General features: G+C 48.2%; 1 long non-coding RNA gene across 1 annotated transcript; it reads right to left on the bottom strand.

Annotated features, from left to right (window-relative positions):
* Window positions 1-11,043: 11,043 nt before the first annotated feature.
* Window positions 11,044-11,883, bottom strand: LOC119101801 (uncharacterized). The gene is made up of 2 exons (XR_005094616.1): window positions 11,778-11,883; window positions 11,044-11,472 (listed from the first exon to the last, which is right to left on the bottom strand). It is a non-coding gene; the product is annotated as an uncharacterized LOC119101801 (long non-coding RNA).
* Window positions 11,884-12,665: the final 782 nt, after the last annotated feature.

Genomic DNA, 12,665 nt, shown 5'->3' with positions numbered 1-12,665 from the left:
CGCACATCTGGACAATCACGTGCCATGAATGCTGAAATCGGGTATGGTTAACTACTGCATGGGAAGCCCGTGGTCCTCATCATTGAAGTGCAATATCAAGCACTAAGCGAAACCCTTACCTTTCTCGGGGAAAAGGTCCGTGGATAGAACACTAGGAGATGCATTACCATTCCCGGCCAGGGGGGATGAAAGACCCTTCCATTCCAGTCCGCGGTACCTGCCGGCTGTCATTCTGGCGACGTGAGGCCTTAGGCCCCATGACCGATCCGGGGGCCCTCAGAGTGATACATCACACATCGGTCCTCTCCCTAGCGCGGGAGACTCCCTGACGGGGATAGTCCCTGTCATGGCGAGGTTAGCCCGCATCAAAGAAGGGCCCTCGCTAGTACGAAGGGATCCCTTGCCGGCGCAGGGGTACAATAAATGGCATAGGGCCTGCCAGACGCTGTCAGGCAGGGCCATGTGTACTACTTTCATTGTAATTATGTTTGCTTTTTAAAGATTTAATCCGAACCTTTTGTATGGAAGGATTTCTGGGATCAGAGTTCACGATTAGCAGTGCTTGTTGCGCGGGCGCTGACCTCTGCCATCCGATCGCGCAATTGCAGGTCAACGGCAAAATTTAGTGATGAAAGTTGAATGTGCCGCTCGGCACGGTCCATCCCGCCCTCTGAAATCACCTGACCTTTAGCGCCACCGGTGCCACCGGTCGTAAGCCGCAGCTGTCGAAGGGCAAATAGCGAGCACCAAAAGCGACTCGAACCCACCCCGCCACGGGTGGGTGGATCGAAAGACAGGCGCACAAACGAGCAGAGCCATCGGGGCGGGCAAAATTTGAGTTGTCAAGGATCATGTCGGATCAAGTTACCGTTTAAAATTGGCTTCTAGTAGTCTACAACAACAATATTTCTTGCTTTTTCGCGATCTTCAGTGCTTCTGACTATATTCATCTTTTTAAGTGCAGCTCTGGGGAAAAAAGTGTTCCAGACACAAAATATCACTTTTGTCTGCCATGGCGGTCAGCTGCGGCTAAGCTAGATCAAACAGAGAAACCAGGAAAATAAAGAAATAGAAGTACTGACCGGTTCTAAGTCACCAGTGCAATGATTTTCTTTGGTCAGAAAGTGTCTTGTGCATCTACAGGTCATAGCCCTTGGACGCTTGATAATGCATTTGTAGCAAACTGAGAACGGTCCACTTGGCACATAAAATTGCACGTCATCAGGCTCACAAACACCACAAAGAGGTGAAAACACGCGCCGCACTCGCTCATCCAGCCTCTCCGCTACTGACCATAAAGATCATTGACCTTGGATGACCTCATAGAACCTTGTTTTGTCCTCAGTGGCCTATCGTGATCTCACTGTGCATTAAAATAATAGCACGGCATGTTTTAAGTGAACAATTTGAGTTCTGTACCCTAAAGTGACCAATTTAACTAACTATTTCAGGCTCAGCATTTATTTGCAGGAGCCACCCATAGAGGTAGGACATGACCTAGGCCAATCGCATGTGCTCTATGGTCATGTCATGGTTGAGTATGTGAGTAAGTGCTCTTTCCCTTCCATACAAACACCAAAACTACACACAAAAAACAAGGGTTGCATTACTTACGAAAAGTTGCTTAGGTTTACTCCATGTTAGGCCACTGACCTCGCCTGTTTCGAAACATCTGAAATATATAGACTATAGGTGCTATTATGTTTTACTACTACGACAAGATGAGAGAGATTGAGAGAGAGTAGATATTTTTTACTACTACAAGATCATTTTCATCTGACCCAGATCACAGACCTTAACACATCAAAACTTCAGGTGTAGGGGAAAACGGGGCAAAATGAGGCATCCTGGTAAAACGGGCACCCCGCGATTTCGGCTGTTAGAGGTGGCGCCATCAGAAATCAATGGTTTAAACTAAAGCTTCTCTGACAGGGAACGGAAATGACGTGCACCGGGCCTTTCTGTCGGCGGCCGTCGTAGGAGGAGGCCGTGAGTTTTCGCTTTCCATTTTTTGTTATTTTTGATAGTGATTTGAACGCTATTTATTCTACAAGTATAATGAATCGTGGATTCAAAGTTGCTGCGCTTTGATGGTCTATGCGTGCAGATTCCTTGTGAGCAATTGTGAATTTTTCGGGCCAGTTTTCGCTGCGTGTCGGATCATATTGTGCTGTTGGCGTCCATGGGGCAGAATGGTTGGGGCAAAATGGGCACTCGGGAGAAAATAGGACACAAAAGGTCCCGTTTTGCCCCACCTGAAATATGACTATCGCAAAGAAAGTTTGGCTTAAATAAGCCATTAACACAATGTTTCAATGGTAGTAGCAGGCACATGAGTAGAGCCCGGAACAATTGAATCGATCGATCCTGTTTCAGCACTGTTATTAAATAGTGGTCGAACTACTGCGTCAAACTGGGAATGTGCGGCCTTACGCTTTGTCGTTTATAATTTGTTGAAGCTGCGCATAAGATAACTCTGTATTTATCGCTTCTTTTAGGCCTAATTTATTGTAATAATATTGTTTAACAAGGCTTATTTGTGAACATAAGAATTGTAATCACCTACCTGTGATGACTTGATTCAGTATCACGCATTTGCCCATCTCTTTGATAGCCTGTATAACTTACTTGTTAGTCAGCAAACAAGCAACGACTTTCACCCGACCCGTTATGAAAAAAGGACCGTAAAAAGTAACTTAGGTTATGAAGAAGGTGTAAAGTTAATACATTTTTGGTCATTATCGCGTACAACTCACAGCATATTTCGTACTTTTTCCGTACGTTTAAAGGGTGTTTTTCTCTGCATGCACAGGCACTGGCGTAATTACTAACGCATAGGTAGTCTAGTCTGACAGGAACTGGCGTACAAAAATAAATTTAGGTTTTCTTTTCTATGTTATCGGCAAGGCACAGCAAATTGTAGTAAGTTTTAATGTTTATTTATCATGTTGTATCCAGAAATGCTCCTAACTCCAATACAAAGGGAAAAGGCCTTTCATTCCCTTTAAACTTATACGATTCAATGTTTCGTTTTTAATTTATTAAACAGTTCAACGGTTTCTTGTTCCTTAAACATTAGGACTGACCTATTGTATATTACCACATAGAAGGTGCTTTATCCTATCGCCCTTAATATTAAACGTACCTAATTTAACATAAGAAATGAAATGCCCTATTACCAAGTACTTATAGGCATGCAGTTAGGTATTTCTCTTTGATAGTTGTATTTAATTTTCCTCATAGCAGGTAAACGTTTTCCTAGTTTATAAAAAGGCATACAGGTACACTGACGGGTCCAGGGAGGGGTGGAAAGGAGTGGGGGGGGGGGGGCTTAAGGGGTAAATAGCCCTCCCAAATTCGTTCAATGTTCACGCTGACGTTCTCTTTTTACAAGGGAACTACTTCGCCAGACGGAGAATGGTTCGAAATTACAAGAGAAAAACCGATTGGCAATACTGGAAGCAGGAACGATGGCAAAGGCCGTCAAAGCAGCCAAGGTGGGAAAAATGGCCACCAAAGAAGTGTTGCGCCGCTTTCTGGTCCCGAAGGCGACTCTCGACAGACCGCTGAAAAAGGCACGGGCAATGTCAATAACAGAGGCCACAGAGAAGGTCCTGGGTCGACACAAACATGCTTTCACGGACGCTCAGGAGCGAGATTTGGTACAGCACATAATGGAGCTCCAAAATCGAATGTTCGGAATAATGCTGACTGACCTCAAGAAGCTCGCGTGTGAGTTCGCTGACAGAAACAAAATCACTCACCCATTCAATACGGTGATGAACATGGCAGGGGAGGCGTGGATACGGCTCTTCCGGAAGAGGAACCCCACGGTCTCACTAAGGACACCAGAGGCGACAAGCGTTGTTCGCGCCGCGGCGTTCAACTCAGTCAATGTCAACGCGCTCTTCGACAACCTTGAGTCACAGATGGATTCTGCCCAGTTCGGTACCACACGCATCTACAACATGGATGAAACGGGATTCAACACGGTCGCAACAAGACAAGAGAAGGTGCTGGCGAGGAAAGGGTGCAAGCAGGTCGGCCAACTGACATCTGCGGAACGAGGCGCGCTGGTTACCGGGGTGATGTGTATCAACGCTGCGGGGAGTTACAAACCTCCAGGTGTGATATTCCCAAGAAAAAGGGCCAACCAGCAGTTGGAGAAGGGTCTTCCCCCAGGTAGCCTGGTGCTGTACCATGAGTCTGGTTGGATGCAGAAGGAGCTGTTCGTGAAATGGCTTGACCATTTCATACAGCACGCGAGGTCCTCGAAACAGGGTCCAGTCCTTCTCATACCAAACGGACATGCCAGCCACACCAAGAGCCTCGCAGCCATCCTGCTGTGCAGGGAAGCAGGTGTAGTGATGCTCACCATTCATCCGCGCACCTCAACACCGCCTTCAACCACTGGATCGGACGTTCATGCTTCCCGTCAGCACCTTCTTCTTCCAAGGTCAAAGAACGTGGCTCCGAAACAACCCTGGTAAAGTCATCACACTGTATGAGATGCGGGAGCTGATCGGGTCAGCCTACGTGCAGGCGGCAACAACGAAGGCGGCGTTGAAGGGCCTTCGAAGTCACGGGGATCTTTCTCGCAAACCGCCATGTGTTTCGCGAAGAAGACTTTGCAGCGGCAGAAACGACGAACATCCCGCTGACCAGCGCCGCAGACGCAGCAGTGTGTCTCAGCTCAGCAGCAGCTCCTTTGCCCATGCTTGGGCCCTCAGACGTTGATGTATCGGTGAGCTGAGAACGTTCTGAGGTGAGAACGTTCGGGAGTGCTCGGAAGCCGTCGCCGGGGACGCAGGGCAGGCTGGAATATCGGGGCAGGGAAGCTCGACCAATGCCGAAACTCCGGCGAAGTTGCTCACCGCTGGGGCTCTGCCAAATGATTTCTCAAGCTCTAACGATGACGAAGATGACGCTCTAGAAGTGTTATACTCAGTTGGACCGAGCCATGCTTCCTAAGGTTAAAATGACACACCTGCAAGCTCCTATGTGTCTCCCCGCGAAATCCTCCCTGGCCCAAAAGTGCCCTCAAGGGGGGGGGGAGGTAAAGGACGAAATAAAGGTAAAACATGTGTCTTGACTGGCACACCACACAATGAGGAGCTCGAGAAGAGACTCGAAGGAAAAGAAGGCAGACAGGGAGGAAATAAAAACGACGACAGAAGTCAGTCTAAAGGAAGAAAAAGGAAGAGTGTAGAAACTCAGAAACCGCAGCGCAAGTAAAAGAAGCATACGCCGCGAAAGCTTACCTTTGAGGAGTCCTCAGACGAAGAAGATGTAGCTTGTCTGTACTGCGGGTCCTTCTTCTCCATGTCCAAATCGAGCGAGTCTCGGTCGCGATGTGCTCTCTGCTATAAATGGGCGCACAATGCCTGTGCAGGGATTGATGAAGAGGACGAGTGCGTGTTCGTGTGCGAACTGTGCCGGGATGATTAGGTAGGCTGATGTCTTGTCTAGTTTCGCCATTGGCCAGTACCTGCTGACGGGCCCACTAGGCTGTGCTCTTTTCGTGTTTTGCGTTCACAGTGATTAAGAAGTGGAATGATGAGAAGAACGAGTGAGTGTTCCTGAGCGAACTTCGCCCGATGGCTTGTGTGTTTGAGACCCGATCGTCATCGTCTCATTGTGTAACCACCAGGCTGTGTTTCTTTAGTTCTGTGTCTAAGCCATGCAGCAATGGCTGTCGCTTCATACCAAGCTGTAATACACATTTGTTGGCCATTATAACTGTTATCCGTGGGATCACACTGAGGAAACGAGTACGGAGTGGGATGGTTCGAACAAAATATGAGAGCCCAAACTTAAGAAATATGGCTATTGGATGTCCAGATAAAGACATACTCACCGAGCAATGCATTTATTGATTTTTTTCATTAAAAAATGATGCGTTTTCATTAAAAAATGATAACTTTGAAAATATCTATGTCGCTTACTCAATCTCATCACCTGTCCGTTTTGACCCGAATACTGCTTCGTTTTGCCCCAAGCCCGGGGCAAAATGGGGAAAAAGCATTGCCTGGTAATTAGGAGGATCACGCTTTAACATGAAGAGATATCAAACCAGCGCTTTTATAAGAGATAGACAATTGATCACTGTTCAATATCCACCTGCTAAAGACTTTCTGGACAGACTTATGAACTTTCCATTGTTAAAAAAACCTTAAGGTACCCGTCTTGCCCCGCTTTCCCCTACACAAAGGATGCCAAATTAGTGCATGAACAGGTACTAGAAGTTTGATATGGCTGCGAGCGTTCTTTTTTTTTGGCTGTACTGGAAGGAACCGTGGGGGGAAGTCAACATCCCCGGTAGGACGCCGATGAAGTGCATTTTGGAGTAGGCTCAGGCATTTCTTCTTACTGCCCCCTCCCCCTCCCCCCCCACACCTATGCATTTCGAAAAAATGCTTTGCAGTAGTCCTACATCTACTAATTAAGATGGTATTTCAATCATCTGAGGATAACAGTCACCAAGAAATAGCCAAATTGGAAAAACGTTATGCATTTGAATTCAAACCTGATGCTGACCTCTGGAGCTGCAGGTTGTGACTAAGGATCCTCCTAGATTGGCGTGGCTTTCCAACGCTACTGCCAGTGACACTCTACATGATGCGTAACTAGAGTGGTCGTATAGTGCCTTAAAGAAACTAGAAACTGACGATGGGCTATGTTCTCCATGCTGAGATTATTACGACACAACCGGCGGTAGCGCGCGCTGCACTACATACGTCCCAGCACTGAACCCATAATCGCACTAAAATGGACTGCATTGCGAGCATTTGAAGCCACCTATTTCATGCGGCACAAATATTTAAAAAGCCGCTTGGTAGACTTACCTCATCCGTAGTAAGATGCTGAGGCAAACCACCATATCAATAACTAGAAATAAGTCCAGTTATTTGGTATTCTACTCTGTCTAGCATGTTGTTCGAATCTTGGCTCGGAAATATGCGAAAAGCACTGGTCTGAGGCACATTGACACAGAGAGACAAAACCACTGTGTCAACCACTGGTATGTGACGTTTAGCAATTATATTGAATATTTGGCAGCATGTTTTGTCATCTGCTAGATATTGTCCGGATAGAAACTACTAAATTTGAAACATTTGGTGCCGTAACTCGTTTATGCAGCAAGCGCCAATATGCTGACGTACGTTACTACACAACCTCACGCTGCAAGCGTTGGAGAGTATTGACCAATACTAAGCTTTGTGTGTCGCCTGACGAGGTTGTTCTGTTATCATTGGGATCCATTATTGCGGTTTTGTTACCAGATATCTTACAGCATTGGCCATTTTTGTCAGTGATCATATCCGGCGAACTGGAAGCTTTTTCACCCCTTATCATTGGTTTGAAGACTGGAGGGTTCTTCAAGAGAACAAATGCCGTGGAAAAGAAGAGAGCCATCACGGATCATGCCTTTTGTTTCGGTTGTCTACATAAGGGACACAAATTGGCCATGTGCAAGACACATGGACACAGGTTTCTGCAAAATTTGCTAGAGGAACGGCATCAAATGGCTCTGCACGAGAGCAGCTTGGCGTCGCCCTCGCAGAACGCGACGCTGCAGAAACCTGAGATCGCTGTCGAGAATAGAACAGTGAGCATCACTGCTGGCACTGCAAAGTTGTGGAGTGGCATGGCCGCCACACCTGTCGGAGTTCGCGTCAACGAGGGCAAGCAGTCAGCACGTGCGCCTTCCTTGATAATGGTAGCTCTGCTGCTGCTGTACGCAAACTTTGCTTGATGCTCTTGATGTGGCAGATGCCGTACCCGCTCAGCTGTCATTTTGTACGGTAGAATCTCGAAAAAAGCAAGGCTAGACAGCCGGGTTGAGACAGGCGTAGGACAGGTGAGCGACATGGATGGAGCCCTGCTATTAATCGCTCGCTCTCCCTCTCCTGTGCGACGAGAGCGATTAACTATGCAGAGGTATTCTGTCACACCCGACGATACCCCGGAAGTCAGGGGACTTACAAGCGTAGCCACACCCTCACAGCGCTGAAGTACATGACTTATATACAAACACTGGCCTCATGATAGGGAACGATTCTTGGAGCATCGGTTCATCTTTTGGTAAGTTTTTATTTTCCTTACTTCATCTACATCCACTTTTAATTATGTTTCAGTTTGCTGCAGAATTTATCTTTCGCGCATCACTGCAGTGACATTATGGTTTATCTTGCTGTTCGGTCGCGCCCTAGCCATACTTGTTGACGTTTCTTTTACATTGTCATCCTATCAAGCGTGGCGCTGCTCTCGCCTCATTTGCGCAGTGTGACCCAGCAATGGCTGGAAGGCCGCGTGGCGGCGCCACTGGTGCGCCGCGAGGTGACGCCCTATATTTCTCATCAAATCAGGTAAACACGAAGCACGCCGCTGGTCTTGCAGTGTTGGCTAATATGCAGTGTTCAATGAGGAGTTTGTATGAAATTTCCTATATTATCATGCTGAAGAAGCTGCATCTGAAGATGCTTCCCGACCAGGATTGGATTAGGCATGCAGCCTGCAGCGAGTGGGGGCTCAACTGTGAGATAGGTGTGCTGCATCCCGGAAGCATTGAGGGGTACACATCTGTCCCCCTTTATCCTCTATCTCGCTTCATCCTGCATCCTCGCGACACCCCGCTTGTCCGGGGCAGGCTGCATGCGTCGGCCACGAGTGGGCCGAGAGCCCCGTGGGAGGGGGACCCCGACCGGGTACCCGCGCATGCGCGGGTTAAAGCTCGGTGGTTGGCCCCCCCAGGCGCACGCACGTCTGTCCCATCGTTAACCATTTTCCTTCATCCAATAGCCCTGAAATGATCATTTCTGGTCGAAAGGGTTCTAATCCAACAACAAAACAGAAACAAACAAAAAAAACAAGCATTGAGGATCCTTTCAAGATACAAAAGCTTTGGTAGAATGCTGCCTGGCTGTCAGGCAGCGAGTTGACTACGGGTCTGAACACCACCAGTGTCTTAGACTTCAGGGCAAAGTCTGCCACCCCTCTGTCTTGCTGAGCATTGGAGCCCGTCAACTCGGCCGGTTTGTCAGTCTTGTGGATTTCCGCAGTCATTCCTCGTTTCACTGCTGACTAAACCTGACGGCAGTGAACTGAAATCATAACTCTTCAGCAGACAGCGTCTTTTTCGGGACTTGAGGTGCGTTCAGATTTGAAGGCCCCTTGTAGCGTTACAGCTGAATAACCTGGCGGATGAGTCGCAGAGGAACCATCTGACAATCGTCGTGCTGCTGCAGAGGTTGTTCTTGAAAGACACCAACACATACCAGGAGCTGAGAGACTATCTGTAGGCAGCCAAAGAGTGCCTGGCCGGCAGAATGTGAGTGAAATGCCTTTTGAAACCTACATTGCTGGCGCTCATGTTCCTGCGCGGAGGACAGAATGATAACTTCTTCCTTCTGCAACACAGTTTCAAGGCAGCGTTGACGTGTTTCTTCATGATAGCTCACCACCATACCAGCTAACTGAGCTGACACGTGTGGCAGGTGAAGCATAATTACAAGCATGCCACGGAGGAGCTACCGGTGGGCGCGCACGTGTGGTGACACGGGCAGCGAGACCGTAGTGCAGATGCTGGTTGACCTCGGTCAGGTGCCGCCGCGTCGTTTGGTCAGTTCCTGGGACCGCAGAAGACCTGGCTGAAAGTGTGGAGACTCGATTGACCCACTGCACTCCTGGCTCTTTTCAGATGAAGCCCCCGTTGTGTCCCCCCCGAAGAGCAGAAGCTACAGATATTGCTAATTTCTACTGGAGCGTCGAAGTCTCCACCATCATACTGGCGTTTCAACAGCGGTAGTTACTCCCGAATCACTCCTGGATGTAATGACCTACAGCTACACCGCTGAAAGAAAGGCATGCAGTGCTGTATCCTGCAGCTGGAACAACCCCAGCGCGGGTCTTCGGCATACAGACTTCTGTTATTGTTGAGGGAGAAATCGCACGCTGTTGCTGTTGCACCAGCAAGCAGATGGACTTCGAAGAAAACGAAGGGGAGCTAGGTGTACATAGTGATGATAAATATGAAAAACAGCAGGGAAATGTGACGAGTACTGGCTGGTAGGACTGCGCTCAAGGTCTCTTCAGATGGCGTCACACTGTGCGTTAGAGGCCTGCTTTGAGTCTGACAACTGACCTCGGATTTAACGCTGAATTAGGCCTTGTGACCGCCCAAGAAGAGATATAACATGCCCATCTATATTATCTTGATCAAGATAAGAGATTTGGTTCACAATTAAGATGGCGGCCGCAAGGGCAGTAGTGTTAGAAGCGCCTCCGGTCTACGAGGGTCGCTGTTTATGGATATCTAACCTGTACTCCAGAGGTCAACGGAAGGTGTTGAAACGACATATTCCAAGGATTCATTCGAAGCTTCCTGCTTCTGACAGGAACAGCGGCTATAGCGTGGAAGGTCGCTGGTTTAAATAGCGAGGAGGAGGTGCATTGTCTGTTTCCTTATTTGTTTACTTGTATGTGATGTTATTCTCAGGTTATTGAAATGTTATTTTTATCAGTAATGTAGGACTACTGGCATGCAGTTTGCGACATACATAGGAGGTGTGGGGTGGGAGGGGAGGGGTGAGCAAGGAGAAATATCTGAACCTACTTCCAAAAAAAAAACCATTTGAAGCAGACTTCTCCCGAGTTTGCAGCCACTCTCCTTTCAGAGTTCGGGGCAGGGACGTAATTTCTTAAAATGAGTATTTGTGAGGGGAGGGCTAAGCACTGGCAAATGGTTCAACTTACCCCTAAAAGAGTCAGCAAACGTGTTTCCCTCCAGATTTCGCTCACTTTCGTCTCAAAGTTGGTGGGGTAAATGGAGCCTAAACTAAGGGGGCAAGAAACTACATTCCTCTTTGGGGGCACAATCCATCCAAATGAATAGGGAAATGCATCACTGTAAGGCTAGTTGAGCCGAGAATGCTATCGAATGAAGCTGATAATCTGACAATCACGATAGATTACCCTCAATCATCATTAAATGTTTCAGTCTCCATTCAGTATGAATAGGGATCGTAACGTCAAGTACGGACATGATGCGAAAAATGGTTATGTTTATTTTCACATACGGTTTAGAACCAGTCTCGTGCTCATCGTCAGATGGTAAACGCGACCCAGGTGCACTACAGGACACGATTGACAGGGGCACAAATGTGGTGTTTGCAAAGACACCCAAGACGCTAACAAAAATCATCGGAGATAAGCATGGATGACATGAGTCAATTGCTGCAATAACAGCAAATAACGGAATACCTGCTTTGAATCGACAAATTTCGTGCGCGCTCAACTTCCAGCTAATTCAAAGCCAGTAGACTTGAATAGCTGCTGTGAGCTCAAAAATACCGGCGTCTAAACATGGCTCCATAAGACGGCACTGTTGCAGCCAGACAACATTTTCACTCTGCATGTTTCAAACTTGAGACAACTTGCACCGGGTGAGAGAAGTGTTTCACGACATCGTTCCTGAAACAGGCAACACCGTCCACGTTTACCTGATATACAGCTCGATTCCTCGATTATTTTCCACTCCGAAAAATCGCTCTAAACGCATCGACCAGTCGCATTCAACACGTCGCGTGAGAAAATGATTGCAATTTGCAAATTGTTTTAAAAAACTGATTAACTTGGCATTGAATTAAATGCGGTAGACCCTGTAGGATATCCTTGTCTAATTTTCTCATTCAGCGCTCTTTCGCCCTGTCTGCCAGCGATCTGACAAGCAAACATTAATGGGGCAACCGGACGGTAATGAATGGAATTGGCCTTACATGTACATGGTGATCGGCACGCCGAACAGCAGGACGTTGTTGTCGTAGTACGTGAAGCGCCACAGGCCATGATGGTGTCCGCGCACATCCAGGTCCCAGATCTTGAAGCACTGCCGGCAAACACCGCATAGTGAGCCACAGTTGGCAGGGCAGGCATCGGCCGGCATCGGCTCGGACATAGGCAGAGAGCAGCGACCCGCCGTCGACAGTGGGGCAGTCGGCGTTGTCAACTCTTGAGCCCCGACGCTGCCTTTGGCCAGAACGGCTGAGCGGAACACCCTTCGCTGCAGTCGGGTGTCAGTTCCTGAGTCCGACGGCCTTTGGCCAACACGGCTGAGCGGACCCCTTCGCTGCAGTCGGCGGTGTCACTCCTGAGCCCCCGACGCCGCCTTGCCAGACACGGCCGAGCGGAGCGCCCTTCGCTGCAGTCGGCGTTGTCAACTCTTGAGCCCCGACCAAGGCTATCTAAGAGGTAGAACGTCCGGTCCGAAGAAATGGCAACATAGAGCTTGCTTGAGAAAAGAGGTAGTTTGGAAGTAAAGCCGGCATGACGTCAAGTATACCATATTTGATGACGTCAGTGGCACGGAAGCCTCCCAATTAGCCAGCTGACTGTTATACAACCCATTAGTTTGAATACGGGGAATGTCTTGGTAGCGTTGCGGCTGGCGGTTCCCCGTTGGACTGAGAAGAAGAAATTATCCGTCATTTCACTATTCGCACACATTTGTGGAATGAGCAGTGGTCATGGAAACAGGTAAGCCTCATCAGAATGTACGATTTTGCATGTATGATGCTATAACATGGGTGTATATGTCATGCGGACGTTTGTGGCGTATGCATTCCATGACCAGGCTTGTCGTTAGATAGCCGTAGACTTGTCTGTTG

The sequence above is a fragment of the Pollicipes pollicipes genome, unplaced genomic scaffold, assembly GCF_011947565.3.
Source record: "Pollicipes pollicipes isolate AB1234 unplaced genomic scaffold, Ppol_2.1 Scaffold_4881;HRSCAF=5763_pilon_pilon_pilon, whole genome shotgun sequence".
NCBI classification, from domain to species: Eukaryota; Metazoa; Arthropoda; class Thecostraca; order Pollicipedomorpha; family Pollicipedidae; genus Pollicipes; species Pollicipes pollicipes.
This window is presented reverse-complemented; position numbering and strand designations above follow the sequence as displayed.